The sequence below is a fragment of the Carlito syrichta genome, unplaced genomic scaffold, assembly GCF_000164805.1.
Source record: "Carlito syrichta isolate Samal-C Ts95f unplaced genomic scaffold, Tarsius_syrichta-2.0.1 Scaffold309650, whole genome shotgun sequence".
Classification (NCBI taxonomy): domain Eukaryota; kingdom Metazoa; phylum Chordata; class Mammalia; order Primates; family Tarsiidae; genus Carlito; species Carlito syrichta.
In genome coordinates, this window is record NW_007253746.1 from 242,981 (window position 1) to 260,093 (window position 17,113).

The 17,113-nt window shown below is 36.8% G+C and overlaps 1 protein-coding gene across 2 annotated transcripts in view; it reads left to right on the forward strand.

Annotated features, from left to right (window-relative positions):
• Positions 1-17,113, forward strand: part of LONP2 (lon peptidase 2, peroxisomal) — a 103,179-nt gene that overhangs the window by 64,269 nt on the left and 21,797 nt on the right. The gene's annotated exons all lie outside the window — the stretch shown is intronic.

Here is a 17,113-nt window from a genome sequence, read left to right on the forward strand (position 1 = left end):
CCTCACTGGTTCATTTTATCCAAAGGGTTAAATGAATCCATCTTCTCTTGAATTGGAGGAGGTAGTGTCCTTATTGTGTGGAGTGGGATAAAGGTAATGAACTCTAATTATTTCCTACCCGTACTTTAAAACTTTTGGTTTTAGTCCCACTTTTGACCCATACTTTCAGGACTACCTCAAACTCTTTTTTTTTTAAATTTATTTATTTATTTATTTATTATAGAGATGTGGGGTACAATTCAGGATTAGGTATATAAACATTAATCATGCAGGTGCCCTTGTTGATGAGGTATGTCCGTCCCTCCCCTAGCAGTTTCCCTCAACTGCCAATCCCACCCCCCCTCCTCTGACTGTTTTCCACTACTGCCAATCACTTTCTTATAGCTTTATAGTTGTTCAGGGTCCATTTATGAGTGAGAACATATGCAACTCAGTTCTTTGTTTCTGTAATAAAATCACTGAGTATGATTCACTCCAAATCCATCCAAGTTGCTCCAAAGTCAATATATTTATTCTTCTTTATGGCTGCATAATATTCCATTATGTATATGTACCACATCTTTTTTATCCAGATTAGATGGGCAACACAGTTGGTTCCATGTTTTTGCTATTGTGCTTTTGTAGCATTTGATGGCTCGAATCAGCTTGCCGTTGTTGATTCTCTACCCCAACCCCACAGACATTGAAGTATCTCCTTTTTCTAGTATGCTAAGTGTTTGTTACTCTTTGTTCATCTGTTTTCTGTTTTGTCAACATCTCTTATCAGCTGTTGTCTTCTTTTTCATTGTTTTTGTTTTTGTGGGTTTATATACATTTTATTTTTTAATTGTCATTGTAATAGAATTTGGAGAGGAAGTAGAGAGATAAATGCATGTTGGGCTATCATTGATAGAAATCTGAATTTTTTTTAAAAAGTCCTAGGTAGGTACCTATCAAGACTGGAAATCACTGGTATAGTTGACAGTGACAGTGGAGAACTGAGGTCTGTAAAAATAAGGCCTAGATCTAGATGCTCCTGAATTTCCCCTTTTTATTCTTATATAGTACTGCCTTTGTTCTGTGGTCTCAAGCAACTTAGCTTATGACTTTTTGTTCTTGTCTGTGATACAATAGAAGAAAGGATGAAATGAGTTTATCTAGTTAACACATTTTGAAAATTGTGTTTAAGATTTAGATGATGTGCCAACTGTGGTGGCTTACGCCTGTAATCACAGCACTTTAGGAGGTGGAGGCAAGAGAATTGGCTGAGCCCAGGGGTTTGAGACCAGCCTGGTCAACTTGGCAAGACCTTGTCTCTACAATAAATAAATTTTTAAAAAATTAGCTGGGCAGGGTGGCATGCACCTGTGGTTCCAGCTACTTGGAAGGCTGAGGCAGAAGGATCACCTGAGCCCAGCAGGTCAAGGCTGCAGTGGCCATGAGCACTGGAGAACAGAGTGAGATTCCGACTCCAAAAAACAGATTTAGATTATTTGTTTTAGTATTCATAATAGTACATTCAGAAGAATTTGATGTCAAAGGAAACTTTCCATAGTTCTATGTTACTTAATGTTTATATGTATATATCCATTTGCATATTTCTAATAATATCTGTGATCACACTACCTACAAATAACCCATAAATGTTTAAAGACTTGTTCAAACAACTTGTGAACTGTATGAGAATGTACAGTTTTTCTTGGTAACTTTTTTAAATTAAGGAATATAGAACTATTGACCACTATTAACCAGTATTTACAATAGAGTAAACAATATGCAGTTGGATAACATTTTGATTACTACAAAGTTGTTTTCCTGGCTTCTGCTGAACCAGTAAAGCAAATACTGAAAATACTTGAGTCTACATGTAAGGAATGAGTTGAGGTAAAGAAAAACCATGCAAATCAATAGTTTAGATTACAAGTTTGTTCACCCATTTATGACAGTGGGTCCTAAACTGCCAACATTAGTAATTGTCAAATTAGGCTTCCTTGAGCCACGTCTTAGATATTCCATGAATCATGACCTTTCAGTCAGTATAGCACACGAATTTCCTTTTGTAAATGAATGGCTTGCTAGAGGAATTGCTAAATGTCCATTTGACTAAGTCTTGTTTAGCTAATTAAAACACACCAGTATTTGTCTAGTTTCCTTATCTGAATGGCGAAATTGTTGGAAGTGATAACATTTTTCCTTTTAGTCATTTTGCACTTACACATATGAATTCTAATGTGGCTGCTTTTAAATCATCCAATTTAAACTGTTAATTAATCTCAGACTCATCTATTTAATTTGAAATGTTTGACTTCAAAAAATTTTTCAGTTTAACTTTAAGTGATTTATTTCTTAGGTTGCTCAGAATGATGGCATTTCAGGAACATGGACTTACCCAAGATTTTTATTTTGATTAATGTTTAAAAATAACAACAAAAAAGAAAACCATATGCATATGCATTTATGTATATTAAATATAAAATATATTAAAAATCCAGAATGGTCCTTAGGCATATGAGAACACATAGTAAGGACTATGGAAAATTCCCCCAACACTTAGAAAAGCTCTCTAATGCAGAGGAAATAATATACCATGGTATCAAGTGTTATTTTCTGATAAAGGAAGCAACTACAGAACACTTTTATTTATTTGTTCAAAGTAACCAGTGTTTCTGATGTAAAATCCCCCAACAACGCTCCCAGTATTACTTTCAAAATGAATTTATCAAGCTTGATTTTTCACTAGAATGTAGTTATTTCATCATACTAGTAAATCGAAAACCAAGACCCAGATTTTATTTATATAGATTAGGTTAGTTAAGATATTACTGAGGACCTCCAGATGAATAAATACTTAGGATGAATACTTGTCTCTTGAAGATTATTTTGATCGTAGTTCTTATTAGAGGCAGAGATAAGAACTCTAAATTGGTTCTAATATTGTAAGATACCCTTGAGTTACTATAAGCAACTGTGAGACAGATTTAGTAGAATAACTAAGGTATCCAATTGGTGTTTATGACCCCAACCAGACCAAAACAGTAATTTCTACAGAGTCTACCTTAAGGTTTTTATGCCACAAAGTTCAAATGGAACTTAGTAACAAATAGTTGCTCATTAAGAAATGAAACATTTAAAATTAGAATATAAAACAAAACAGTTGCTTTAGAAGTGTCAAGTAATGCAGTGTAGGATTTATTTTTAATGTTAAAAATTAGGTTTTCCTGATTCAAACACCAGAGACATAAATATAAAAATAAATAAGGCTGAGCTTGGAGTTACTGCCAGGAAGAAACGTAATTTTAGGCCACAAGTTTCAGAACAGGCAGAAACTTCCAGTGTATCGCACAGATTTTCTGGAATAGGCCCAGTAGCACTGTTCTGTGAACAGTTGTCTTTGTATTTGTGATGTCTTAACTGTAAGTTAAACAGACCAAATAATAGCAGGGAGTTTAAAAGACTGGTAAGATTTATAGTTGAACTGTGTTAAAAGAGGAATGAATATTCATGGTTTTAGTTACTTACCTGTAAGGTATAAAAATTAGTTCCTTAAAAGCAATACTGCCCGTGGTTTTCTGCATGTTATATTAGTGTTTTCTGGATTGCCCTTTTTCTTTCTAGGGTATTTGTTGGGTTGGAGGATTAGCTGGATTGTGTGACTAAATGTTTATCCTGCTTTTTGCCTGCCTTTAGCCAAGACAAATGTTTCCATGTTTTCAATTTTGCATATGTGGGTGTTTCTCTATAAAGAGTTAGGCAAATGTCCATTCATTCAAGTACTCAAGTACTATTATCTTCAATTAATATCTATTAAGATTTTTTTTCCTTGAAACTTATTCTCAGCAAAGAAGGATTCATATTATAATCAATCCTTACAGAGTTTCTCATAATATAGAGCACTCTTAGTTACTTTATTTTTGAACAATATAGTACTTATTGGGGAAGCTGCATTAAGCTGAAAGAACCTCAGTAGATATTAGTTTCTGATTATTCTGATAGAAGTTACCTGAAAAATTGTTTAGAAAAAAAAGACAATACAAATTGAACAGAAGTTTCATGAAGTGCTATTAGATGTCATTATAAATAAAGTTTCTTAAATATCACTTAAAGAGTGGTTATGTTTTAGGTATCACAAATATACACTCATAGGAAAAATGAATTAAACTAGCTAACATATTAAGTGAATGGATACTTCACGTTTTAAAAATATTTTTGAGCCAGGCTCAGTGGCTCAGCCTGTAATCCCACGCCATTGGGAGGCTGAGGTGAGTGGATTGCCTGAGCCCGCGGATTCGAGACCCGCCTGGGCAGGTGAGACCTCATCTCTACAATAAATCAAAAATATTAGCCAGGTGTGGTAGCACGCGCCTGTAATTCCTGCTACTTGGAAAGCTGAGGCGGAAGGATCACTAGAGCCCAGCAGGTCGAGGCTGTGGTGGCCGGGAGCAGCCACTGCACTCCAGTCTGGGTGACAGAGTGAGACTCCAACTCAAAAAATAAATAAATAAATAAATAAAATATTTTTGTATCAATTTAAGGGATAGAAGTACAGTTTTGTTGCATGAATATATTGTGTAGTGGTGAAATCTGGGATTTTGGTGTCCTTCACCCAAATAGTATACATTATTCCCAGTAGGTAATTTCTCATCTCTCATCCCCCTTCCACTCTTTCAATTCTCCGTCTATTATTCTATACTCTATGTCCATGCGTACACATTATTTAGCTCCCACTTGTGAGAACATACAGTATTTGAATTTTCTGTTTCAGAGTTACTTGACTTAAGAGAATGGCCTCCAGTTCCATCCATGTTCCTGCAAAATTAGTGATTTCATTCTATTTTATGACTGAGTAGTATCCCATGGCATATTAATATATTTTCTTTATCCAGTCATCCGTTGATGGACACTTAGGTTGATTCTATACCTTTGCTATTGTGAATAGTGCTGTGACATACACACGAGAGCAGGTATCTTTTTTGATGTAATGAATTCTTTTCCTTTGGGTTTTCCTTTGGATTCCCACCTGTTAGTGGGATTGCTGGATTGAGTGGTAGTTCTATTTTTAGTTATCTGAGGAATATCCATACTGTTTTCCATGGGGGTTGTACTTATTTACATTCTCACTAACAGTAGTATACAAGCGGTCACGTTTCTCTGCATCCTTAGCAATATCTGTTTCTTTTTTTACTTTTTAATAATAACTAGCCATTCTGACTGGTGTAAGATAATATCTTATTATGGCTTCATTTGCATTTCTCTGATGATTAGTGATGTTGAGCATTTCTTCATATGCTTCTTAGCCATTTGTATGTCTTCTTTTGAAAATTGTCTGTTCATGTCCTTTGCCCACTTTTTTGTTAAGTGAGGAAGCAGGATTTATTAAGAGGCCAGAAAAGCTCCCACAGTGGGAGGGGACCCGAGGAGGTTGCCGTGCCCACTTTTTTAATGAGGTTACATGAGGTTTTTTGTTGAGTTCTTTGAGTTCCTTGTGGACTCTGGATATTAGTTTCTTGTCAAATGCATAGTTTGCAGATACTTTCTCCCATTCTGCAGTGTGTCTGTTCGCTCTGTTGATTGTCTTTTGCTATGCAGAAGCTTTTTAGTTTAATTAAGTCCTATTTGTCTATTTGTGTTTTTCTGGTTAAGAAAGGTCAAGCATAAACCCTTTTGCTACCACTGCAGCTGGCTCTCACCTGCAAGTGCCACCTACTGGCGAGGTCAGCCTGTACAACCCAACATCTGCCAACACGACTGCACAGTGCTCAGGAAAGAGACAAGCTTTATGAGGCCTTAGTTGTGAATTATTTGCCTAGGCCAATGTCCGGAAGAGTTTTTCTAGGATTTTTATAGTTTCAGATCTTTTATGTCTTTAATCCCTCTTGAGTTTGTTTGTTTATTTATTTATTTATTTATTTATAGAAAGCAGGAGTTTATTAAGAATACAAAAAAACTCCTAAGCGGGAGGGGACCTGATAGAGGGTTGCCAAAGATTTTAATTTTATAGCACTAGTTCTCCTTGTTCATTGACTTTAATTCTCGCAGTTTGCCACACCTTTAACTATGGGCAAGAGTGTGGTGGGTGATTGGAGAACATTCATTCAAAGTGAACTGACTCAGGAACATAAAACCAAACACTGCATGTTCTCACTTATAAGCAGAAGCTAAACCAAGGATCTGCACAGGCATAGAGAATGGTATGGTAGACACTGGAGACTTGAAAGGAGAGGGGGAGGAGGGGTGGAGGGATGAAAAACCACCTATCAGGTCCATTGTGCACAAGTGGGGATGGTGGGTATGCTTAAAGCCTAAGCCAAAAACTATTGTACCCCCTAGAGCTATTGAAATAAAGGAAAAAGAAGAACGCCCCCAAAAAGAAAAAAAGAAAACCAAGAATGGGTGGGGTAGGTGGGGGAGAGGTGTCCTGCCACTCAAGCACAAATTCCTAGTGCCAAGGGATCAGAATGCCACAGAGGAGAACCACATGCTGTTAGGTTTGTTTGTTCCTCTGCTCATTGTTGTGCTTTAATTCCTTACCATCCCACTCCCTGGGGTGCCAGATCCTCTTCTAGCCTTTCTCAGGCTCCAGTCTTCTGGATATTAGAAGGTCTTTGCTGCTGTGCTGTTTTCAAAGTTCTTTTTTGTGGCTTCCTGCCATTGACTTTTGAAGCTCCTAAGCACGCTTTATGTAGTTATTTTAAGTGTGACTCCTTCCTAACCAAAACAGGAAGCTTTCCCTGTGGCCAATCAAGTGCTTTTGATCTTTCAGCTGTTCTTTTTTTTTTTTTTTTTTTGGACTAGTCTTTTCCAGATATGAAGCATATCCATTCTTTTGTCTACTGTCTGAGTACATTTCTGATATTAATGGAAAATACTAAATATAATTTTTTTAGGAAGTAACTTTTGTGCTTTGTGTAACTTTTTGCTAAATTTCTGTCTTTGTCTTCTTGGAGTAGCCTTCTACTTGTTACAGGATCTGTCTCTTTATTTTTTGGGTTTTACGTTAGTTATCTATTGCTTTGTGACAAATTACACCAAAATTTACCAGATTAAAGCATTTAACATGGCATTTTTCTCACAGTTTCTGTAAGCCAGGAATCTAGGAGCTGCTTAACTGAGTAGTTCTGGCTCAAGACCTCTCATAAGGGTCACAGTCAAACTGTTAGCCAGCTGAAGGTTCAACTCAGGAAGAATCTGCTCCTATGCTTACATAGTTGTTAGCTGACTTCATTCCTTGCTGACTGTTGGCCAGTCTTCAGTTTCTTACAACATGTGCCTGTCCCTACTTTAAGGACATGGCTCCATGGCAACTGACTTCTCCTAGCGGGAATGACATGTAAGAGAAGGAAGAAAGGGAGAGACAGAGAGCCCAAGACAGAAACCGCAGTCTTGTATAATCACCACTATCACCATGTTCTACTGGTTACACAGACCAAACCTGGTACAATGTGAGAAGACACTAACTCCACAGGGAGGGATATTTGGGAGCTACCTTGAAGGCTGGCTCTCACAGATTTTTTTTTTTCCTATTTTAAAGAAGGTTCTTACACATTTCATTTCTATTGCTACAACTCTTTTTTCCAAAATTGAAATAGTGTGTTTAGAGTTCTGAAGAAAATATGTGACTTGGGTTGTTAATAGAGAATGGAAATTTCTGTACTGCAGAAATGGCTAAGAATAGCCATACCACTCTCTGTTCAACAGATTTTCAGGGGGAAAAAGCTGAATGGAACCCACAAATGAATGAATGATTCTTTTGAAATAACTGAAGCAACCTTTATTTGTCAGATTTTAAAGTGAATTTTGTCGATGTTCTTGTTTGGTTTTGGCCATAAAAACTTTGCTAGCTGTTTTTAGTGAAGTTAGGGTAATTGAGAAGTTTCCTGTTACTTGGTTCCAGTTACATATCAAAATCTGCAAACATTTCAACCTCAGTCTCCTATCTTCCTTTCTGATTAGATTTAGTACAATAAAGAGAGAATAATTTGTCTGTATACCTTTGAACCTGAAAACCACAGACCAGATGCTTTGGCTATTTATTTTGGATCATTATAACACCCAGAAGTCAGATTTGTACTTTCTGAAGAAATGCCTGGGTCTGACTTACGGTTAAGAGGTTTTTGAGCACAGTGTGACAAGTCACAGTTTTAGTATTATTTTGGAGACTGAATTAAAATTGGCCTACATTTTCCTAATCTTTAGGCAGCATGGCTTTGACAACTTCTGCTTATTCCTATAGAATTTACTAATTTAAAGGCTGTAGCAGCTTAACAGTCATTGCAATCTAAGATACTTTATTGTCAGAAGGATTTTTCTAAACCTCCATTGAAGTTTATGCTGTTAAATATCCATCAACCTTCAGCTGATTTCTTTAAGACCCAGGTTGCACAGTTAGGGCTCAGAAGTTTGGAGTCAGTTTCACATTTTCAGTTTTTAAAGTCTTGCTTCATCCTGCTAATACTTATCTTTTCTTTGATTGTAATACAGATCTATAATTGCCAAAGGAACTAAGGTTACCGTAGAGGAATATGAATTTCAGAGACAAGAGTTTAGTCCTTAAGGCATTCTGGCTTTGGACATTTTGTAGGGTTCTGCTAGAGCTAATTGGATTTTGCAAACAAACCAAGATTCAAAAAATTTTGCTCTAGAGACTGAGACTTTCTGTGCTAAATCTTTTGCATTTGGTTATGTCTAAACATCTAAAATCAGACAATAGTCTAATGTTGAAGTGAAAGTACCATGTTAGTATATATTGCCATATCAAGATTTCTTCTTTCTGAGTCTGACATTTACGCTGACTTGCTGATTCTTCTTTCATCAATATTGGCCTGGTTTGAGATTTGTTAGCCGTATAAACAAGTCCAGAAGGAAACTGCAACGAAGAAAAACCCTAATAACATATGACAGGAGCCAAACATTTGTTTTTGAAACTCTTTATTGGGACAGGAAAAGAAAATATCATCATATAATTATAAAGTCATTGTTCTATTACATGAATCATTACGAAATGCAGTGGACTTTGATTATCATTGTTATACATTATCAAAACCACCTGTCTTTTTATTCATGTATTTATTTTTAATTTAAAAGATGTAGTGTAGGCAACCCCCTTGAGTACCCTCCCACTGTGGGAGCTTTTCTGTCCTCTCAAGCACATTGTAAAGCTGTATGTATATCTCGGTATATATTCCACCTCTTTATTTGATTTCTTGTGCAATTTGAATGGAAAACTTCAAGGAAACATACATTTTTGAAAAATTTATGCTGGTATAAGTTTGTCCTGTATAATCACCAGCAATCTCTTTATGTCCAAGTGCAAAGGGCTACACTTTTGTGTTCAAAACTAAGACACAGACACACATCCTTAGTCCAGTTCTACGTAGGATGAGAAACTTCAGTACCAATGTCTTCCATCTCCACATCTTATACCACTGGAAGGTCTTCAGGAGCATGGAAATGTCATCTCCTATGATAACAATGTCTTCTTCTGGAATACAACTTGAAGGTACTGTTTCAGTCTAAGGTTGTTTTACAGTTAACTTATTTTATATAAGTAAAAGGAGTATACTCTTAAAAAAAAATGATTAAAAGCATAGTATAGGCCAGACATGGTGGTGCATGCTGTGAATCCAGCTAGTTGGGAGGCTGAGACAGAAGGATCACTTGAAACTAGGAGTTTGAGACGAGCCTGGGCAATATAGTACAACCCATCTCTAAAAAAAAAATAAAATAAAATAAAAATTTTTCTTTTAAAAGCATGGTGTAGTTAATACATAAACCAGTAACATAGTCACTTATCCTCAAGTGTTATGTTATATACTGCATATAACTGTATGTGCTATACTTTTAAAGGACTAGCAGTGCAGTAGCAGACCAACATCACTACAACGTGTGAGTAATGCACTGTATTGCCTTAAGACAGCAGAGACGTCACTAGGCAGTTGGAATTGTTCAAATCACTGTAATCTTGTGAGACTATTATCATATATGCAGTCTGTCTTTGACCAAAACATTACTATGCAGTGCATAACTGTTCTTATGATAGGCCAGGCTCTACATTGGATTTTGGGAAGCTGATTAAAGATAACTGCTAATTAATGTGCAGTCTACTAGAAGAGATAGATCAAGAAATAATTTTTTGAAGTGGGGAAAAATGTTATTTTTTTCAAGTCTACAGAGGCACATTGGAGGGTTTGTTTTATTTATTGTAGATTACATTGTAGCTTTTTAAAATTGCTTTTAGTAAATTGAGACAGAAAGGTCATTTGCTTACATCTCTAAATTCATGTGAATGGAAAAATGGTTAGAAAAAAATTTTGTAAATATGCTTTTTTTGTTCATCATTTTCATGAGCAGATAACTCCCAGTAAAATTGTAAAACAACTAACAATCATGACTTCCATTTGTATATCAGCAGTTATTATGTAGAAATACTTAGTAGGTAAACTTGAAAGAAAAAGTATTTGGTAATGTTAAGGTTGTATTGCCATTCACAAAATAATAAAGAAAATATTGGCAGAAAGAAAATAAATAACTTATTGCTAGCATGAAGGTTCTTCTGGGCATTTTGATCCACAGATTTTTCTATTATGGCTAGTTCCTTAAAAAAAAAAAATGAAAATATGCAGACTCAAATGCTTTGGCAGCCTCAGTCAGTAATTTGAATCTCAGTTGCATTTAGTATACTTCCTCTGGCTGGGAAGATGGTTTTTTTCTGGAAAAGATTAACCTGAAAACTGGCAGTACAAATGATACAGTTGGAAATTTTCAGGTTTTTCAGATTTTTTTTTTAAGAAACGTTATTTTCCCCTTTCTGCCTTCTCATGGGAAGGTTCTAAGATGCATCATATCCATGTCAGTTTAGCTTTGAGGCACATACTTCTACTATTTTGTGAAATAACAAAGCCATTTGTAACCTCAGCATCTCATCTTACTTTTTAAAGTAGACTTGGTTTAAAAAAAAAAAAAAAAACTTTGTTGTTTGTACAACTGCAGCCATATATATCTTTTTCTCCATGCTTAACAGGGTCTGAATCTATGTATACCCACGGATGCTAAAGAGTTGAGATGTAAGCAGCATTACTCCTCATTAGCTCATACATTTTCTCTGCCAACTACTTGTTTATATACCCAGTAAATACACCTACACCCTGACACAAGCACACCAGTCTCCGAATGTCATTTTGCTCCTACTCTACAATTCAGGAACCCAGTGTAATAGGATTCAACTTTCAGGAAAAGTTTGTAATCATTCAGAAAGTGTTTTGCTACTTGATTAATTTTTACTGATTAAAAATGTTTGTTTACTTGACACAATTAGCATTAAAATCTTAGTAATTTTTTGGCAGTTTAATTATTAAGTATTTTGGTGACTTGATCTTTGTTCACAGATATTCTTTTTTTTTTTTAGAAGCGTGGTCTATGTTGCCCAGGCTGGAGTTATGTGATCACAGTGATCATGGCTCTCTGCAGTCTCAACCTCCTGGGCTTAGACGATCCCTCCACCTCAGCCTCCCAAGTAGCTGGGACTATAGGTGTGTGCCACCACACCCAGCTTAAGTTTTTTTTTTGTAGAGCTGAGGCTTCACTATGTTGCCCAGGCTGGCCTCAAATTCCTGGGCTCAAGCAGTTTTCTCACCTTGGCCTCCCAAAGTGTTGGGATTACAGGCATGTGCTACCACACCCAGATAATTTTTTAATTTATTGTAGAGGAAAGGTTTCACCATGTTGCCCAGGTGGTCTTGAACTCCTGGGCTCAGGCAATCCTCTTGCCTCACCTCCCAAAATTCTGGGATCATAGCCATGAGCCACTGTACTCGGCCTCACAAATGTTATTAAAATTTTAAAATTATGTAGCCCAAATTTAATCTAATTCAACAGACCATGATTGATTCCCTATTCTGTCAAAGGCACTGTGGTGAATGGTATGGGGAGAATAGGGTTCATCCAGTCTGACTTCCATTTAACAGATAAGGAAACTAGGGCCCCATTTTTACTTCTTTTTTTTTTTTTTTATTTGGCACATAATTGTACATATTTAAGGGGGACCAGTGATGTTTCAATACATGAACAGATTGTGTAAAAATCAAATCAGGGTGTTAAGCAAACCTATCACCTCATATATTCATCATTTATTTGTGGTACGAACATTTAAAATCTTTCTTTTGCTATTTTGAAATACACAATAAAATATTGTTAGCCATAGTCACCCTCCTGTGTAGTAGAACACCAGCACTTATTCCTCTTGTTTAACTGTGATTTTGTGCCTAACCACCCATCTCTGCCTCCCCTTCCTCCGTCCCCTCACCAGCCTCTGATAACCACAATTCTACTCTACTTCTAGGAGACCAGGTTTTTTAGATTTCACATGTAAGTGAGGTCACAGTATTTGTCCCTGGCTTATTTCATTTCACATAATGTCCCCCAGATTCATCCATATTGTCCCAAATGACAGGATTCTTTTTTATGGCTAAATAGTATTCCATTGTGTATGTATACTACATTTTCTTTTTCTTTTTTTTTTTTTTTTTTTGAGTTGGAGTCTCACTCTGTCACCCCGGCCACCCAGCCTCAACCTGCTGGGCTCCGGCGATCCTTCCGCCTCAGCCTTCCAAGTAGCTGGAACTACAGGCGCGCGCTACCATGCCTGGCTAATTTTTTGGTTTATGGTAGAGATGAGGTCTCGCCAAGTTGCCCAGGCGGGTCTCGAACCCACGGACTCAGGCAATCCACTCACTTCGGCCACCCAAAGCGTGGGATTGCAGGCTGAGTCACCGAGCCCGGCCTACATTTTCTTTATTCATTCATCTGTTGATGGACACTGAGGTTGATTCATAGCTTAGCTGTTGTGAATAGTGCTGCAGTAAACATGGGGGTACAGACATCACTGGTTTCATTTCCTTTGGATATATATCCAGTTGTGGGATTTGTAGATCATATGGTAGTCCTATTTTTAATTTTTTGAGGAACCTTCATACTCTTTTCTATAATGGCTGGTACTAATTACATTCTCACCAGTAGCGTATAAGATTTCCCATTTTCCACATCCATGCCAACATTTCTTTGGATTTTTGTGTGTGTATGTTTTTGATAATAGCCATTCTAATAGGTGTGAGGTGATATCTCATGTGGTTTTGATTTACATTTCCCTGACTGATATGTTGACTATTTTCTCATAGACCTGTTGGCCATTTGTATGTTTTCTTTTGAGAAATGTCTGTTGAGGTCTTTTGCTCATTTTTTAATTGAGTTATTTGTTTTGGGGGTCCCATTTTTTTCTTTTTTTATATTTTATTTTATTTTAGAGTTGTGTAGTACATGTGAGGATTTGCTAAACAAGTACATTGTGTTCAGGTAATGTTTGGGCTTCTATTGGGCCCTCTGTCCCCCTCAAAGTGGACTGGTACCCAGTGTGTGGTTGTATGCCCCTTATCCCTCCTTCCTTCCCTCTCTCCTTTAGCAGTGTCCAGCATCTATTGTTACCACTTCTGTGCTCATGTGACCAGTGATCTGGGCCCACTTATGAGTGAGGACAAGTGGTGTTCAGTTATTTGTTCTGTGATAGTTCACTTAGTATGGTGGTCTCCAACTGCATCTATGCTGCTGCAAAGGATGTGATTTTACTCTTCTTTATGGCTGCATTATATATATATATTATAGTTGAGGTCTCACTCTGTCACCCAAGCTGGAGTGCAGTGGTGTGATCATGGCTCACTGCAGCCTTGAAGTCTTGAGTTCAAGCAGCTCTCCCACTTCAGCCTCCCAAGTAGCTAACTACAGGCATGTGCCACTACACCTGGCTAAATCTTTATTCTTTGTAGAGACAGGGCCTCATTATGTTGCCCAAGCTAGTCTCGAACTCCTGGCCTCAAATGATTCCCTGCCTTGGCCTCCCAGAGAGCTAGGATTACAGGCGTGAGACACTGTGCCCAGCTCTGGGGGCTGTATTTCTTACCCAGGGTTGTGTTCCATAAATATTACTATGTAAGTGATGGTTATTTCTTTAGGCTAAAAGGAACTCAAGAATAGTGGGAGCTAGAATTAGAAAGGTAATTTGGAAAAAGAAAGAAAGGTAATTTGGTGCTATACTGTGATGAATCTTGAAACTCTTAAGTTCAGGAATTTGCTTAATTTGTGATGAAAAACTCATAAAGATGTTTAAGTCTGTAAGTAATGTAATTAAAGCAGTGATTTAGAAAGAATTATTTACAAGTAGTAAATAAGATGAATAGTAGGAAAACTAAACAGAGAAATAAAATTAGTAAACTGTGATAATCCTGCCACAAAGGATAATTGTCATTTATAAAATTTCTACTATATACCAGACTCTATTTTAAGCATCCTACACTTACTTACTCAGTTAGTCCTCTAATGCCCTTATAAGATAGGTACTGTTTTCAGGTCCATTTTGCAGATGAGAAAACTAAGGCATGGAAGATTAAATAACTTATCCAAGTTTCACAGCTAGTAAACGTTGGGGTCAAGATTCTAACCTAGGGAGACTGGCATCTAGTCTAAACTCAGTAGCTACACTATGCTTTCCTTATTTTATATTCTAGAAAGAAATTAAAGAAGACCTAAATAAGTAGAAAGTTATGCCATGTTCATGTATAGGAAGTTTTAACAATGTGAAGATGTCAGTACTACCCAAAGTTATTTACAGATTCAATGCAATCCCTTCCTGAATTCCAGCAGTCTTTTTCATAGAAATGAAAAAGCCAGTAGAGAAGAGAAGAGAAGAAAAAGATTACATGGAATTGCAAGGGGCACCCAAAACAATCTTGAAAAAGAAGAGCAAAATGGAGGACTCAGACTTCCTGACTTCAAAACTTACTACTATAAAACTATAGTAATGGAAACAGTATGGTATTGGCATAAGGACAAAATATAGACCAATGGAATAAATAGAACCCAGAAATAAATGGTTATATATATGATTATTTGATTTTTTTATGAGTTGGAGTCTCACTCTGTCACCCAGACTGGAGTGCAGTGGCTGCTCCCGGCCACCACAGCCTCGACCTGCTGGGCTCCGGTGATCCTTCCGCCTCAGCCTTCCAAGTAGCAGGAACTACAGGCGCACGCTACCACACCCGGCTAATTTTTTTGATTTATCGTAGAGATGAGGTCTCGCCTGCTCAGGCAGGTCTCGAACCCGCAGGCTCAGGCATTCCACTCACCTCAGCCTCCCAAAGATGCGGGATTATAGGCTGAGCCACCAAGCCCGGCTGATTATTTGATTTTTAACAAGGGGGCCAAGACCATTCATGGGGGAAAGAACAGTCTTCTCTACAAATGATACTGGGCCAACTGGATATTCATGTATAAAAGAATGAAGTTGAACTTAGACTCTCGTCTTTCACTATATTTAAAAATTAACTAAAAATGAATCAATGATCTAAACTTAGGATCTCAAACTATAAGACTCCTAGAAGAAAACATTGGGGGAAATCTTCATGATCTTGTATTTAACAATGATTTCATGAATGTGACACCAAAAGCACAAGCAACAAAAAAATAAACTGATAAACTGGATTTTCTCAAAATTTAAAACTTTTATGCATCATAGAACACTATCAAGAAAGTGAAAAAGGCCTACACAATGGGAAAAAGTATTTGGAAGTCATATACACCATTATAATACCATTGTGAATGTATTTAATGCCACTGAATTATATATTTCCAAATGGTTAGAGTGATAAATATTATGTTGTATATATTTTACCACAATAAAAGCAGCTTAAAAAAATATGTTAAGGAACTTTGCCAAAGTCACAAAGTTTGTAAGGGAAAGAGCTAGACTTCAAACCCAGACTGTCTGACTCTAAGGCTTCTTAGAAGTGAAGGCAGTGTTGGGGGTGGGGTGAGATCAATTGTACCTTTGTTGGACATCTTTGAGGATATGCATAAGAACAGGAATACTGAAAATGGGAAATTTTATGTTTTTTATCTAAAGAAACTTAGTGTATCTGTCTGAGGCCCTAAATTTTTTAATCTAAAGATATCAGTTGCTCTTAGTGATTAAGTTAGCTATACTCAGAAAATCTGCTAATCTTTAGCAACAAGTGTTTGTGTACAACATTAAAGAATAATTTTTCTTTTAGCTGGGCTCGGTGGCTCAGCCTGTAATCCCGCGCCTTTGGGAGGCTGAGGTGAGTGGATTGCCTGAGCTCGCGGGTTCAAGACCTCCCTGGGCAACTTGGTGAGACCTCATCTCTACAATAAATCAAAAAATTAGCCGGATGTGGTAGCACACACCTGTAGTTCCAGCTACTTGGAAGGCTGAGGCGGAAGGATCGCCGGAGCCCAGCAGGTCGAGGCTGCAGTGGCTGGGAGCGGCCACTGCACTCCAGTCTGGGTGACAGAGTGAAACTCCAACTCAAAAAAGAATAATTTTTTAATAGTAAAATCCTTATAGATACAAATATAAAATGATATGTGTCACATATTTTAATTAACTCATGAATTAATGAGAGAAGCAGTAAGATGTTACATTTGGTTCAGCAGAATATCCAAGGAGACACATATATAGGCAATCAGGAATACTGAAGCAAATTTAAGAGATGAAAACCCAGCTTCTTGAGAAGGGTGTTCAGTTGTACCACAACTGAACAAAATTCATTTTCATTTCTATGAACAAGAATAATTTATATTGCTAACAGTTTTATATATCTAACATACCGGAAAAATAGATGCAAGGTAATAAAACAGACAACTTAGAAGGTTATATTAGATGTGACATTCAGTAATCTATTTTTGTTCATTTCTAAGTTTTTCCTAATTTTTCCTAACAACAATCATAGAAAGGAATGTGTGTTTGTAGTACCAGTTATGTTGATTATTTTCAGTCAAGAAAAAAATAATCTAATCTGTAAATTTACCACCAGGTTACCTTGCCTTGTCTAGGAACTCCTGAGCTATAGGTAGCTTTTCTCACTGGGAATCAGGGGTCCTGATATTGTCCATGATTGTTACTGTAGACTTTAGGCAATTTGTTTCAGCTTCTTGAGTCTCAGTTTCCTCAGATATAAAATGGAGGGTTGGGCCAGATCTTTGAGTTTCTGCCCAGTTTTTAGAGTTATAACTTATTTATTTATTTTTAATTTTTATTTATTTATTTTTTAGAGACAGTGTCTTGCTCTGT